The sequence below is a fragment of the Aristolochia californica genome, unplaced genomic scaffold (assembly GCF_029961685.1).
Source record: "Aristolochia californica isolate CCGP_79_NKW_82.1479 unplaced genomic scaffold, dmAriCali1.0.hap1 SCAF_2, whole genome shotgun sequence".
Lineage (NCBI taxonomy): Eukaryota > Viridiplantae > Streptophyta > Magnoliopsida > Piperales > Aristolochiaceae > Aristolochia > Aristolochia californica.
This window is the reverse complement of record NW_027181881.1, coordinates 14,813,673-14,823,467: the sequence shown is the minus strand read 5'-3', so window position 1 is coordinate 14,823,467 and position 9,795 is coordinate 14,813,673. Positions and strand designations below refer to the sequence as shown.

The window sequence follows — 9,795 nt, the reverse complement described above, 5'->3', positions numbered from 1 at the left end:
AGATTACATGAACGATTCGTACGATTGTGAGGTATAAAAGCTGATGTAATTAAATTTCACATCAAGTTTTTGGCGCCGTTGCCGCGGAGGCATTTATTAAGTGTATTTCTTTGTTCTCCATGGTCTTAGGTTAGGATATAACAAAAAAAAAAAAAAAAACATGCTTCTGACTCCTATTGGGATGTCTCCATTTCGCCTAGTGTTCGGCAAAGCATGTCATCTACATGTTGAGCTTGAGCATAGAGCTTATTGGGCCATTAAGGCTTTGAATTTTGATTTGGCTCAAGCGGGTGAGGAAATGAACTTGCAATTGAATGAGTTGGAGGAGATATGTCATGGTGCTTATGAGAATGCCAAACTGTACAAGGAGCGAACAAAGCTTTTACATGATAAATCTATTTTTCTTAAGTCTTTTACTATTGGGCAGAATGTTTTACTTTATAACTCACGATTGCATTTGTTTCCAGGGAAGCTGAGATCCAGGTGGTCCGGTCCATTTGAGGTTACACAGGTGTTTCCTCATGGCGCTGTTGATATCCGCAATCACGAAGACGGGTCGGTCTTCAAAGTTAATGGTTAGAGGCTCAAACCGTATCATGAAAATGTCCCACACCGAAGGAGGTGATGGTGATTTTCTTGGAGGAACCTGTCCTTTCATCTTGACTGTGTTAGAGTCTTGCTTACGACTGTAAACTTAGCACATTGTGGGCAATCCCCACGTTTCTATCCCTTAGTACATTAAAGTTTTTATTTTTGGCTTATTCATTCTTATTGGGATAACCTTTGGTGTACTCCGGTCTTGATTGATTGAAGGTCCCCCGGCGATGCCGACCCCGTCATGGACTCAGGGTACTCTCTTGCGAACTGAGAGCGTAAATGGTTCCGGTAGTCGATGACCAGAATTCTGGTCCCTAGTTTGAGAGTTCTGTACTCAAACAACCATTCTGGGATTGACCAGTTCGAACTTGAAGTATTGAATGAAAACCTTATGGTGAGTAACTCAAGGACTTGTGTTCAGCGCGTGATTCCTGCTGCCTTTAGTGGCCAGTCACACGGAGATTTCTTCAAAGTGTGATGTGGGATAGCGGTTTCATCTATGGATGTTTACCTATGGGTATGGCTGATACGAGTAAACCTTCTTCAAGGGAGCCTATGTATCATTCCTGGGGGTAGTTATTGACTCTTCGGTATTATAGTTGATGGCCAAACACATATGGTCCCACCTATGGATTTAGGAGCCCTGAGGGAGCTTAACCCTTACTCTGCTAGAGTATAACTAGCTAAGTTGTGAGTCAACTGGAGTAGTAGCTACTCGACGAGAAGACTGGCACCAGAACCGACGTTAAGGCCAGCAATAAATCGTCTAGTAAATCAGATATTTTAGTGATTGTTAGTTGGTTTGCTTGATGATGTGTCATGCTCTAGGTTTGGGGACCGTAGTGGTGAACCGCACTCTTGAGGTCTATTTGCGGTGCTTCGTTGGGGATCATCCCAAACGTTGGGTGCATTGGTTAGCTTGGGCGGAGTATTGTTACAACACCTTGTACCATACAGCACTGGGCACCATCCCCTTCAGAGTGGTATATGGACGTGAACCTCCTCGCATCATCTCTTATGAACTTGGGTTATCACACCTACCACTGATCGACCAGTCCTTGGGTGAACGGGATACTATGCTTGCACAGGTCAAGGCTCATTTACAGAAAGCTCAGGACACTATGAAGCTTCACTATGACAAGTGTCACATGGACCTTTCTTTTGCTCTGGGCGATTATGTTTGGTTGCGCCTCTAGCCTTACCGACAACATTCAGTTACAACAGCACGCAGGCACAAACTTTCTCCCAAATATTATGGGTCTTTCCAGGTATTGGCGCATATCGGCAGTGTTGCTTATTGCCTCCAGCTTCCCCCCGATGCCAGTATATACGACGTCTTCCATGTTTCTCTCTTGAGGACCTTTCACGATGACTCACCCATGCTACACACGCCCTTGCCTCCATTGCATGAAGGGCGTACTCTTCCTTCCCCAGCACAGGTCTTGCAGGCTCGCCGTTCCCACAACTCCTGGGAGCTACTCGTGCAGTGGATTGATGCCGATTTGCTTCCAGCCTCCTGGGAACCACTCGAGCACTTTTAGACCCTTTACCCTACATTTGTGCTTGCGGACAAGCTCTTTCTCCAGGATGGGGGCAGGGGGGGCTGATGTTATGGAATGCATAGCAACTAGAGTAGCAGGTAGATGTCAAGGGTGACTTATGTAATTTTCCGAATTTCTACTTAGTGGCATTTGTTGTAATTTTCCTAAAAAAGATTAAGGCTTTTGCATTGGTTGTGTAAGGGACGTCCTAGTCTTATAAGGGCGTGAATGGAATGAATGAAGGCAAAAAATTTAAATAGGTAAATGAGATCAGGTTCTCTCTCTCACGAGGCCTAAGGGGGAGCTCCTTTGATAGCTCAAATCTAACAACGTCTCTGCTCTCCTTCCACTCAGAACTCATCAACCACCATTGGGCGTTCTAAGAAACCAAAAACACTTTCTTTCTTCCTTGTCATCCACACTAGAACTCAGAGGAGATCGTCGGGTGACTTAATCCATGCTAGAGAATCCAACAGACATCGACTCTCATGGTATCCCAATAGTGATATTTTTGAAAGTTAAATTTATCATGGTGTCCCAATGTGGGCACCGACTCTCATGGTGTCATAACCGTGATATTTTTGAGAGTCAAATAAATTATGGTATGAGAAAAGGTACTGAAGCCACCTCTTCTTCAATAATAATGTCTCATCCAAAGAGACATATTAGCAGTAGCTGTAATATAACATGACCATCTTCCAACACATATAACATGAACCAAAATTGTAAACCTTGTAGAAGGACCCATGAAATAATCATAATCTGATTTAAATATTTTTTCTTAGATGCATAAGCTTCTTGTTTTGTGTTCCCCCTTTCTTGAATATCTTGGTCACATAAACTTATCCACAATATATAGAATAAAATACCTCTTTCTTATACTTCTTCTATTTTTCCCCCTTAAGTTGGGAGGTAGCTTGAACCAAATATCATAGATGTAACAATAAGTGAAAATAACATAGACACATTAATAAGCCCTTAAACCAAAGAGAAGTGAGATATTTTCCAGATATAGCAACTCAAACAGTGACGCAAAACAAAGGGCATGAATTCAGAATTTTCAATAAATCAGAATACCAGTATGATCTTTAATTCTTCTAATGCGAATATATATTTAAATATAGATCAAATTACCATGAAATTTTCTCCTTCTAAAACTAGGCATAAATACATTTTTTTAATGGTCCTGGGTTAAGTACTTGGCTTTTCGCTACCTACTAGGCCGGTCTTTTGGGTAGTATTGGCTAGGTACTTAACATTTGGTATCAGAGCGGGCACCCACGTCGTGAGTTCCAATCCCAGAGGGGGGATGTAATGTTATGCACACAATAACATTATTATTTTAATTGTTTTTATTTCAGTTTTAGGCCACATGGGTATTTTTGGAATATTACAATTATAGGGGTATTTTTGTAATATTTTATCTTAAACCTTGTAAGGTTGAACCCTATAAAGGGTAAGAGTAATGAGAAAGATAAACATTGATTTAGGTTAAAGGGTTTTGAGTTCTCCACAACGAGTGGGGTGTACGTTCTCCTTAACGAACCTAGGGTTTTCAAGCTTCCCTTTGGCTTGATTTTTGTTTTCCTCTTCTTCCTCCCTACGAATCCATGTGTCAGATCCGGGACCATAAAAAATGGTATCAGAGCGGGAACACAATGTGCGATTCGTTCTGAGAAAAATGTATGGCCATACTCGAATTATTGGAAGAAATAGAAGAGGGAATGAGTAAAACTTCTATTGAAATTTATGCAATGAAGAGGTTTAAAACCTCCGAGCATGAAAAATTCACAGAAGGAAAGGTAGCAGACGCTGTCTCGGATGGGAAGAGTGGCCACGGGCTAGAAAATTTCACATTCTTCGAGCACGAAATAAGCACTGAACGAGAGGCAGCAAAAGCTATTTCGGACTGGCAGAAAGGCCAAGGGCCAAAAAAATTACCATTTTCCACCCAGGGAAATCCAAAGCGAACAGCTGGGACTTTGCACATTAGAAATCAGAGTATGAGACATCAAATCCGAAATCGGCCTCAAAACTTCCGAAATCACACGGTGGGCACCCAGATTTTCGGAAATTGGAAGCATATTCTTCCAAAATCTCGTCGATAAAGGAGCGATCCCATCTTCAACAAGGAAGTGACACTGGGAGTGAACTCCTGTGGACATGTCCTCCATGCATTTTTAAATGGAAAATTTGTTGGCTGCCAGTATGGGCCTGCGTATGGATGTTGTGGACTCAATAGCACACTGAGTCACACAATGAAGGAGACAACAACAACTCACTCAATAGGATTTAATTCTTATATTTCTTTGAGTAGGATTTATTTCTTATATTTTTTTAAGTAGGAGTTATTTCTAATTACTTTATATGTAAGGGCATTATGGGGAATTATTGTAACCCTAACCCTAAAACTCCTTGACGTGACCTATTTAAGGGAAAGGTATGAATGAAATTGGTAAGCTTTGAGATTTTAGAATAACCTAGTCTAAATAGGTTGACATCACCTCTTGATCTTGAGTTTAGGGTTTACTCCAAAAATCCAACCTTCACCCTCCATTGCTATCCATCTTCACCCAAATTCATCCCTCATCATCCATACTAAGAAAAGGAGCTTCCTGCCCCTTTTCTGAACCCAAAGAGAGGATCTTCTCTCATCACCAGAGTCAACAAGAAGTTGGGTTCCATTCCCTCTTGATGAGCAGCAAAAGAGGAATAATTCTGGTTCTTTCATGTGAAAAGTTATAGCAACTCTTCTTGCTGGGAATTCATCACGAAAATAGAGCAAGAACAACATCAACGTGAGCCAAGGCTGCCCCATCAAGCTAGGTCTTCAACTCCTAGAAGGAGCTGCATCAAATCAGGGTTGAAACCCTAATTAATGTGAGCAAAACAGGTATTTCTCCATTCTTTCTCCACCTGAATTACTTCCATTCTAGCTATAACTTTAGCACTAGAATGAGATCATAAAAAGGGAGACTGATCATTGGTGGAAGAGTACCCAAAGAAGGGAACCCTCCTTACCGAATCCAGCAACTCAGTACCAGTGCTGGATTCCCAACTCCCACGCCGTGTTACTCGATCCATGACCCAGGACCGTAAAAATGGAAAAGTCAATTTTGTTTTGGAGGTTCCTATTCACATTACACAAGAAAAAAATCACTTGAATCTCCTCAGTGCCACTGTTGGCTTGGCAAACTACAATGCTGCTTTTGATATGTTTTTGTCTGGCATTGGATGTGATCCAGTCCAGTTGGTCTTTGATGGGAAATTTGTCAAAGATCTGTCAAAGAGCTAGTGGACATACAAGGTTGGGTTGGATGGAGACAAGTAGCAGCTTCACTCTAATGTGTCCAAACACAAATTGCAATATGCGAATATGACCATCAACAAAATGATGAATTGGTACAGAACAACCTTCAAAGCTCCTCTTGGATTGGACCTAGTCATGGTGAATCTCCAAACCTTGGGTAAATGGATGCAGCATTGGAAGGTTCTGGTCCAATTTCTCCTCCGCATTGGAAGGATGGGGTGAATGTGATTACCATGGTGGCTACAACCTAGGAAAATGTGCGATCGAGTGTGGCCAACCCACTCAAAAATGTTATCTTGTGCCCAGATCATTCTTGAAACCGGATGGCAACATTGTGACCTTGTTCGAAGAATTCAGAGGAAACCCAACTGGAGTTAACTTCCAAACAGTCATTGTGGGAACCGTTTGTGGGTCTGTTCCCGAGGGAGGCCTCTTGGAGTTGTCTTGTTCAGGTGGCTGGTCCATTTCAAAGATTGAGTTTGCGAGCTTCGGTAATGTCACCGGCTCCTGAAAAAATTGCTTTTTTGGTTGGATGCTCCAGTTTTGTAGTCCAGAGGGTTGACACAGATATCGTAGTTGATACTTGAGAACGGATGGAGACGTTGGCACGGGCAAGAATACCCTACCTTCGAGCTTGAAGACAAGCTCTTTCTTCTAGGGGGTGTAATGTTATGCATGCAATGACATTGTTATTTTAATTTTTTCTGTACTTTACTTTATTTTATTTCAGTTTTAGGCCACATGGGTATTTTTGGAATATTTCATTTATAGGGGTATTTTTTTTAATATTTTATCTTAAACCTTGTAAGGGTGAACCCTATTTAAGGGGTAAGAGTAATGAGAAAGACAAGCATTGATTTAGGTTAAATAAGGGTTTTGAGTTCTCCTCAATGAGCTCAGGGGTGTGCGTTCTCCTTAACGAACCTAGGGTTTTCAAGCTTCCCTTTAGCTTGATTTTTGTCTTCTTCTTCTTCCTCCCTACGAATCCATGTGTCAGATCCAGGACCGTAACAATTTCATCCAAGTACTAATTCTCTTCATAAAATATAATTATCAGAAGGTAAATAATCTGATAGATTTTGGTCTTTGTCATTTTGCCGAACTAAGCACTGTTTCTCCTTTTTTTTCCAGCATGACCATTGACTCTTCCAAGATCAATATTTCCTTATAAAAAACTCAGATCGAGAATTGGTTGAATAGGTAAGAAAAAATACTTACATATATTTATTTTTATATAAAATTTCCCATATAAAGTCTCGTTCTCGATAGCATAAAATACCTCAGAATTTGAAGCTTTCTACTGCTGCTCGAACCTTTTTTTCAATCTAACTGTCACTGCTTCAAATATCGATTTCTCTTTGTAGATAAATCCAATTGAAAATTGGTTGAATATTTAAGAGAATAAACTTGCACATATTTATTTTGATATATATCCATAAAGTCTCGTTCTTGATGGCATAAAATACCTCAAAATTTGAAGCTATCTGCTGCTGCCCGAACCTCTTTTGCAATCTGACATTTGATCATTCAAATATTGATTTCTCTTTGTAGATAAGTTCGATTGAAAAAAATTCATTTTTCCTTGGAAAGTAGACTCAAATATCTTTCCATCAATATATAATTTTCAATATGAAAACCTCTAGATAGAGGTGAAAAATTCAAAGCAAACTGCGGGTGTTAGGACTGGAAAAAATAACTACGAACCTAGACTTTGGGTGTAGGGTTTAGAGAAAAGGATCTCATTATCTTTGTGGGTTGATCAAGTCAACTTATATAACTTGCTCTGATACCATGTTGAATTTATGGAAAAGAGAAATACTTGATTGACTTTATGAACTTCTTATAATCAGAGTTCATGAACCTCTATTTATAATAGAGGAAGGTAGCATATTCCAATTACAATAACACTACGTTTGTCCCAATTACACCCAAACTCTAACACTTAAGGATAAGCCTATTACGATCCTGGATCTGACACGATGATTCGTAGGGAGGAAGAAGAGAAAGAAGAAAATCAAGCCGAAGGGCAGGTTGAAAACTCTAGGTTCTTTGAGGAGAACGCACACCATTGAGCTGATTGTGGAGAACTCATAACCCTTGTTTACGCTAAATCAATACTTATTTTTTTCTCACTACTCTTACCCCTTAAACAGGGTTCACCCTTATAAGGTTCAAGATAAAATATTAAAAAAATTCCCTTGTAGATAAAATATTAAAAAAATGCCCATGTGGCCTATTAATTCTTTAACTGAAATAAAATAAAGTAAATTAAAGAAAAATAATTAATTAGACTCTTAATAATGTTATTGCGTGCACAACATTACAACCCCTGAGAGAAAGAGCTTTTCCTCAAGCTTGAAGGTAGGGTTGCCCTTGCCGACGTCTCCACCTGGTCCCAAGTAGCATCCGCGGTATCTGGGTCAGCTCTCTGGACGACAAAAATAGAGCATTCCACCAGAGAAGCATTTTTTTTATACTGCCAGCATCACTTGTTGTAGCAAACCCCAATACGGTTAAGCATCTTGACATCGAATGCAGGAACCACTTTCTCATACAACTCCTCTGCGGTAGAAATTGCAATAGGTGGACCTATGCCCATTACAGAAGGGTCCATACCAACAACAGTAAAATTCCTGAATACACCTAGAATTGGTAATGCTTTTTGTTCTGCCAATGATCTTCTCATAAAGAGGATTACACCAGCACCATCACTAACTTGGCTCGCGTTACCAGCAGTGGTCGTGTAAAACAGAGTAAGCTCAACCCAGGAACATCTTAACATCAATCAAGAAGAAAGCCAACGCTAAACTTTATTTAATACAAAGCTGATTTCGTCTCACCACATGCTCTTAGAAGAGCTTCAATGGCTTTTGGACTTACAGAAGAAGAAACTAAAAAAAAAAATGAACAGGGAATAGGTATTACTCTGGATGCAATTTGTTGCTGAAGAACACCTTTATTCATAGGTGATTTGCAGCACTGAATCGAGGAAGACAGCTGGGAGACAGCTACAGAAAGAAGAGAAAGGAAGCTTCCTTTCTCTTCCGACACCGATGGATGCCTCTGTCCGCTGCGACAGTCAGTATAGAGTTCACCTCTGTTTTCTGCTGCTTCCATTAATTCCCGTTCACACTTGAGTCCTTTTAATTTTCCGTTCATGCTTGGGTCTTCCATTCATGACTAAGGGCATACCGTGGGCCAGCCCCCTTGAACCCCCATCGGGGCTGACACCCTGAACCCCGCTTTCATTTTACAATTTCTTCACAAATAGCCATTGCGGTCACAATTTGACCTCATCAGTGTCTAAGCCAAAACTACTAACTAATTTACTCACTATCGAGATTGGTGCTCCTCATAATTGAGGGCCAGTGAATACATTAGATTAGCAGTAACTCGTGAGAGGTGAGCATTGATACACTAACAGGTCGTGCCATCCTTCTTGAAAACAGTCTTTAGCTTAGCTCAGTTGGACACAAATGCATTATGTTGGCATCCATCATCCACAGAAAGTACAACATTTTTCTCCTCCTGATTTTTAGTGTCAATGATCTTTGTAGCCACTGATGTAGTTGCTGCAGCAGGTTGCTTATGGGAGAGAACAACAACGTGTTCTTACTTCTACCTAGTGACACTAATTCGATGAGGAACATATGCAGTAGCAATACCCAGAGGAAGAAAATCTGGAGCTTTCTGAAAATTCTTTATCTTAGTGTGGATTGAGCATACCCACGCCATTGGATTTGCGGTCATTGAATCTAATCCAACTCCAAGTTCTTCGTCATCGAAGCCGGCTTGTATAGCTGCAGCAACAGCGGTAACAACTTGAAGGCTATAAGAACCTTGCTATTTCACAGTTCTGAATGGCACCGTTTCTGGAAAACCAACATAGAATGCTTGCATCCTGCAAATCCATATGCCATACATGGGCTAGAAAACCAGCAGCGTTGTCTATTTCATGCTGCACTGCCACTGTTTTCAGCATTGGTGTCTGCACTATCACAACAACTCTGTTTTCTAGGTTGTCTGGAAGCATAGTTTTCTGCACTGGCACAACAGACATCATGTGGTGGAAGAATCCATGAGTGTAAGCACAAGCTGTCTATTTTGATAAGTGCAAAATGTTATGGACTCGATAGCCGAATGAGTCATCCAAAGGCGACGCGATTGAGTGGATGACTCAGAAAAGATCACTCAAGTAACTTAGTACTTATAAGTTAATTTATTTCAGCTCATAGTAACGTGTAACCCAGCAATGGCAATATTGTAAAAACTTGTAATTGGTCCTTAGCATGTTTTGCTTAAGAGGACGGAAAGAATGGAGAAAGACAAGTCGAATTTCATTCAAAC

At 40.6% G+C, this 9,795-nt stretch overlaps 1 pseudogene; it reads right to left on the bottom strand.

The window, feature by feature from the left end:
• Positions 1-7,933: 7,933 nt before the first annotated feature.
• On the bottom strand, positions 7,934-9,372 carry LOC137954920 (3-ketoacyl-CoA thiolase 1, peroxisomal-like; annotated as a pseudogene).
• Positions 9,373-9,795: the final 423 nt, after the last annotated feature.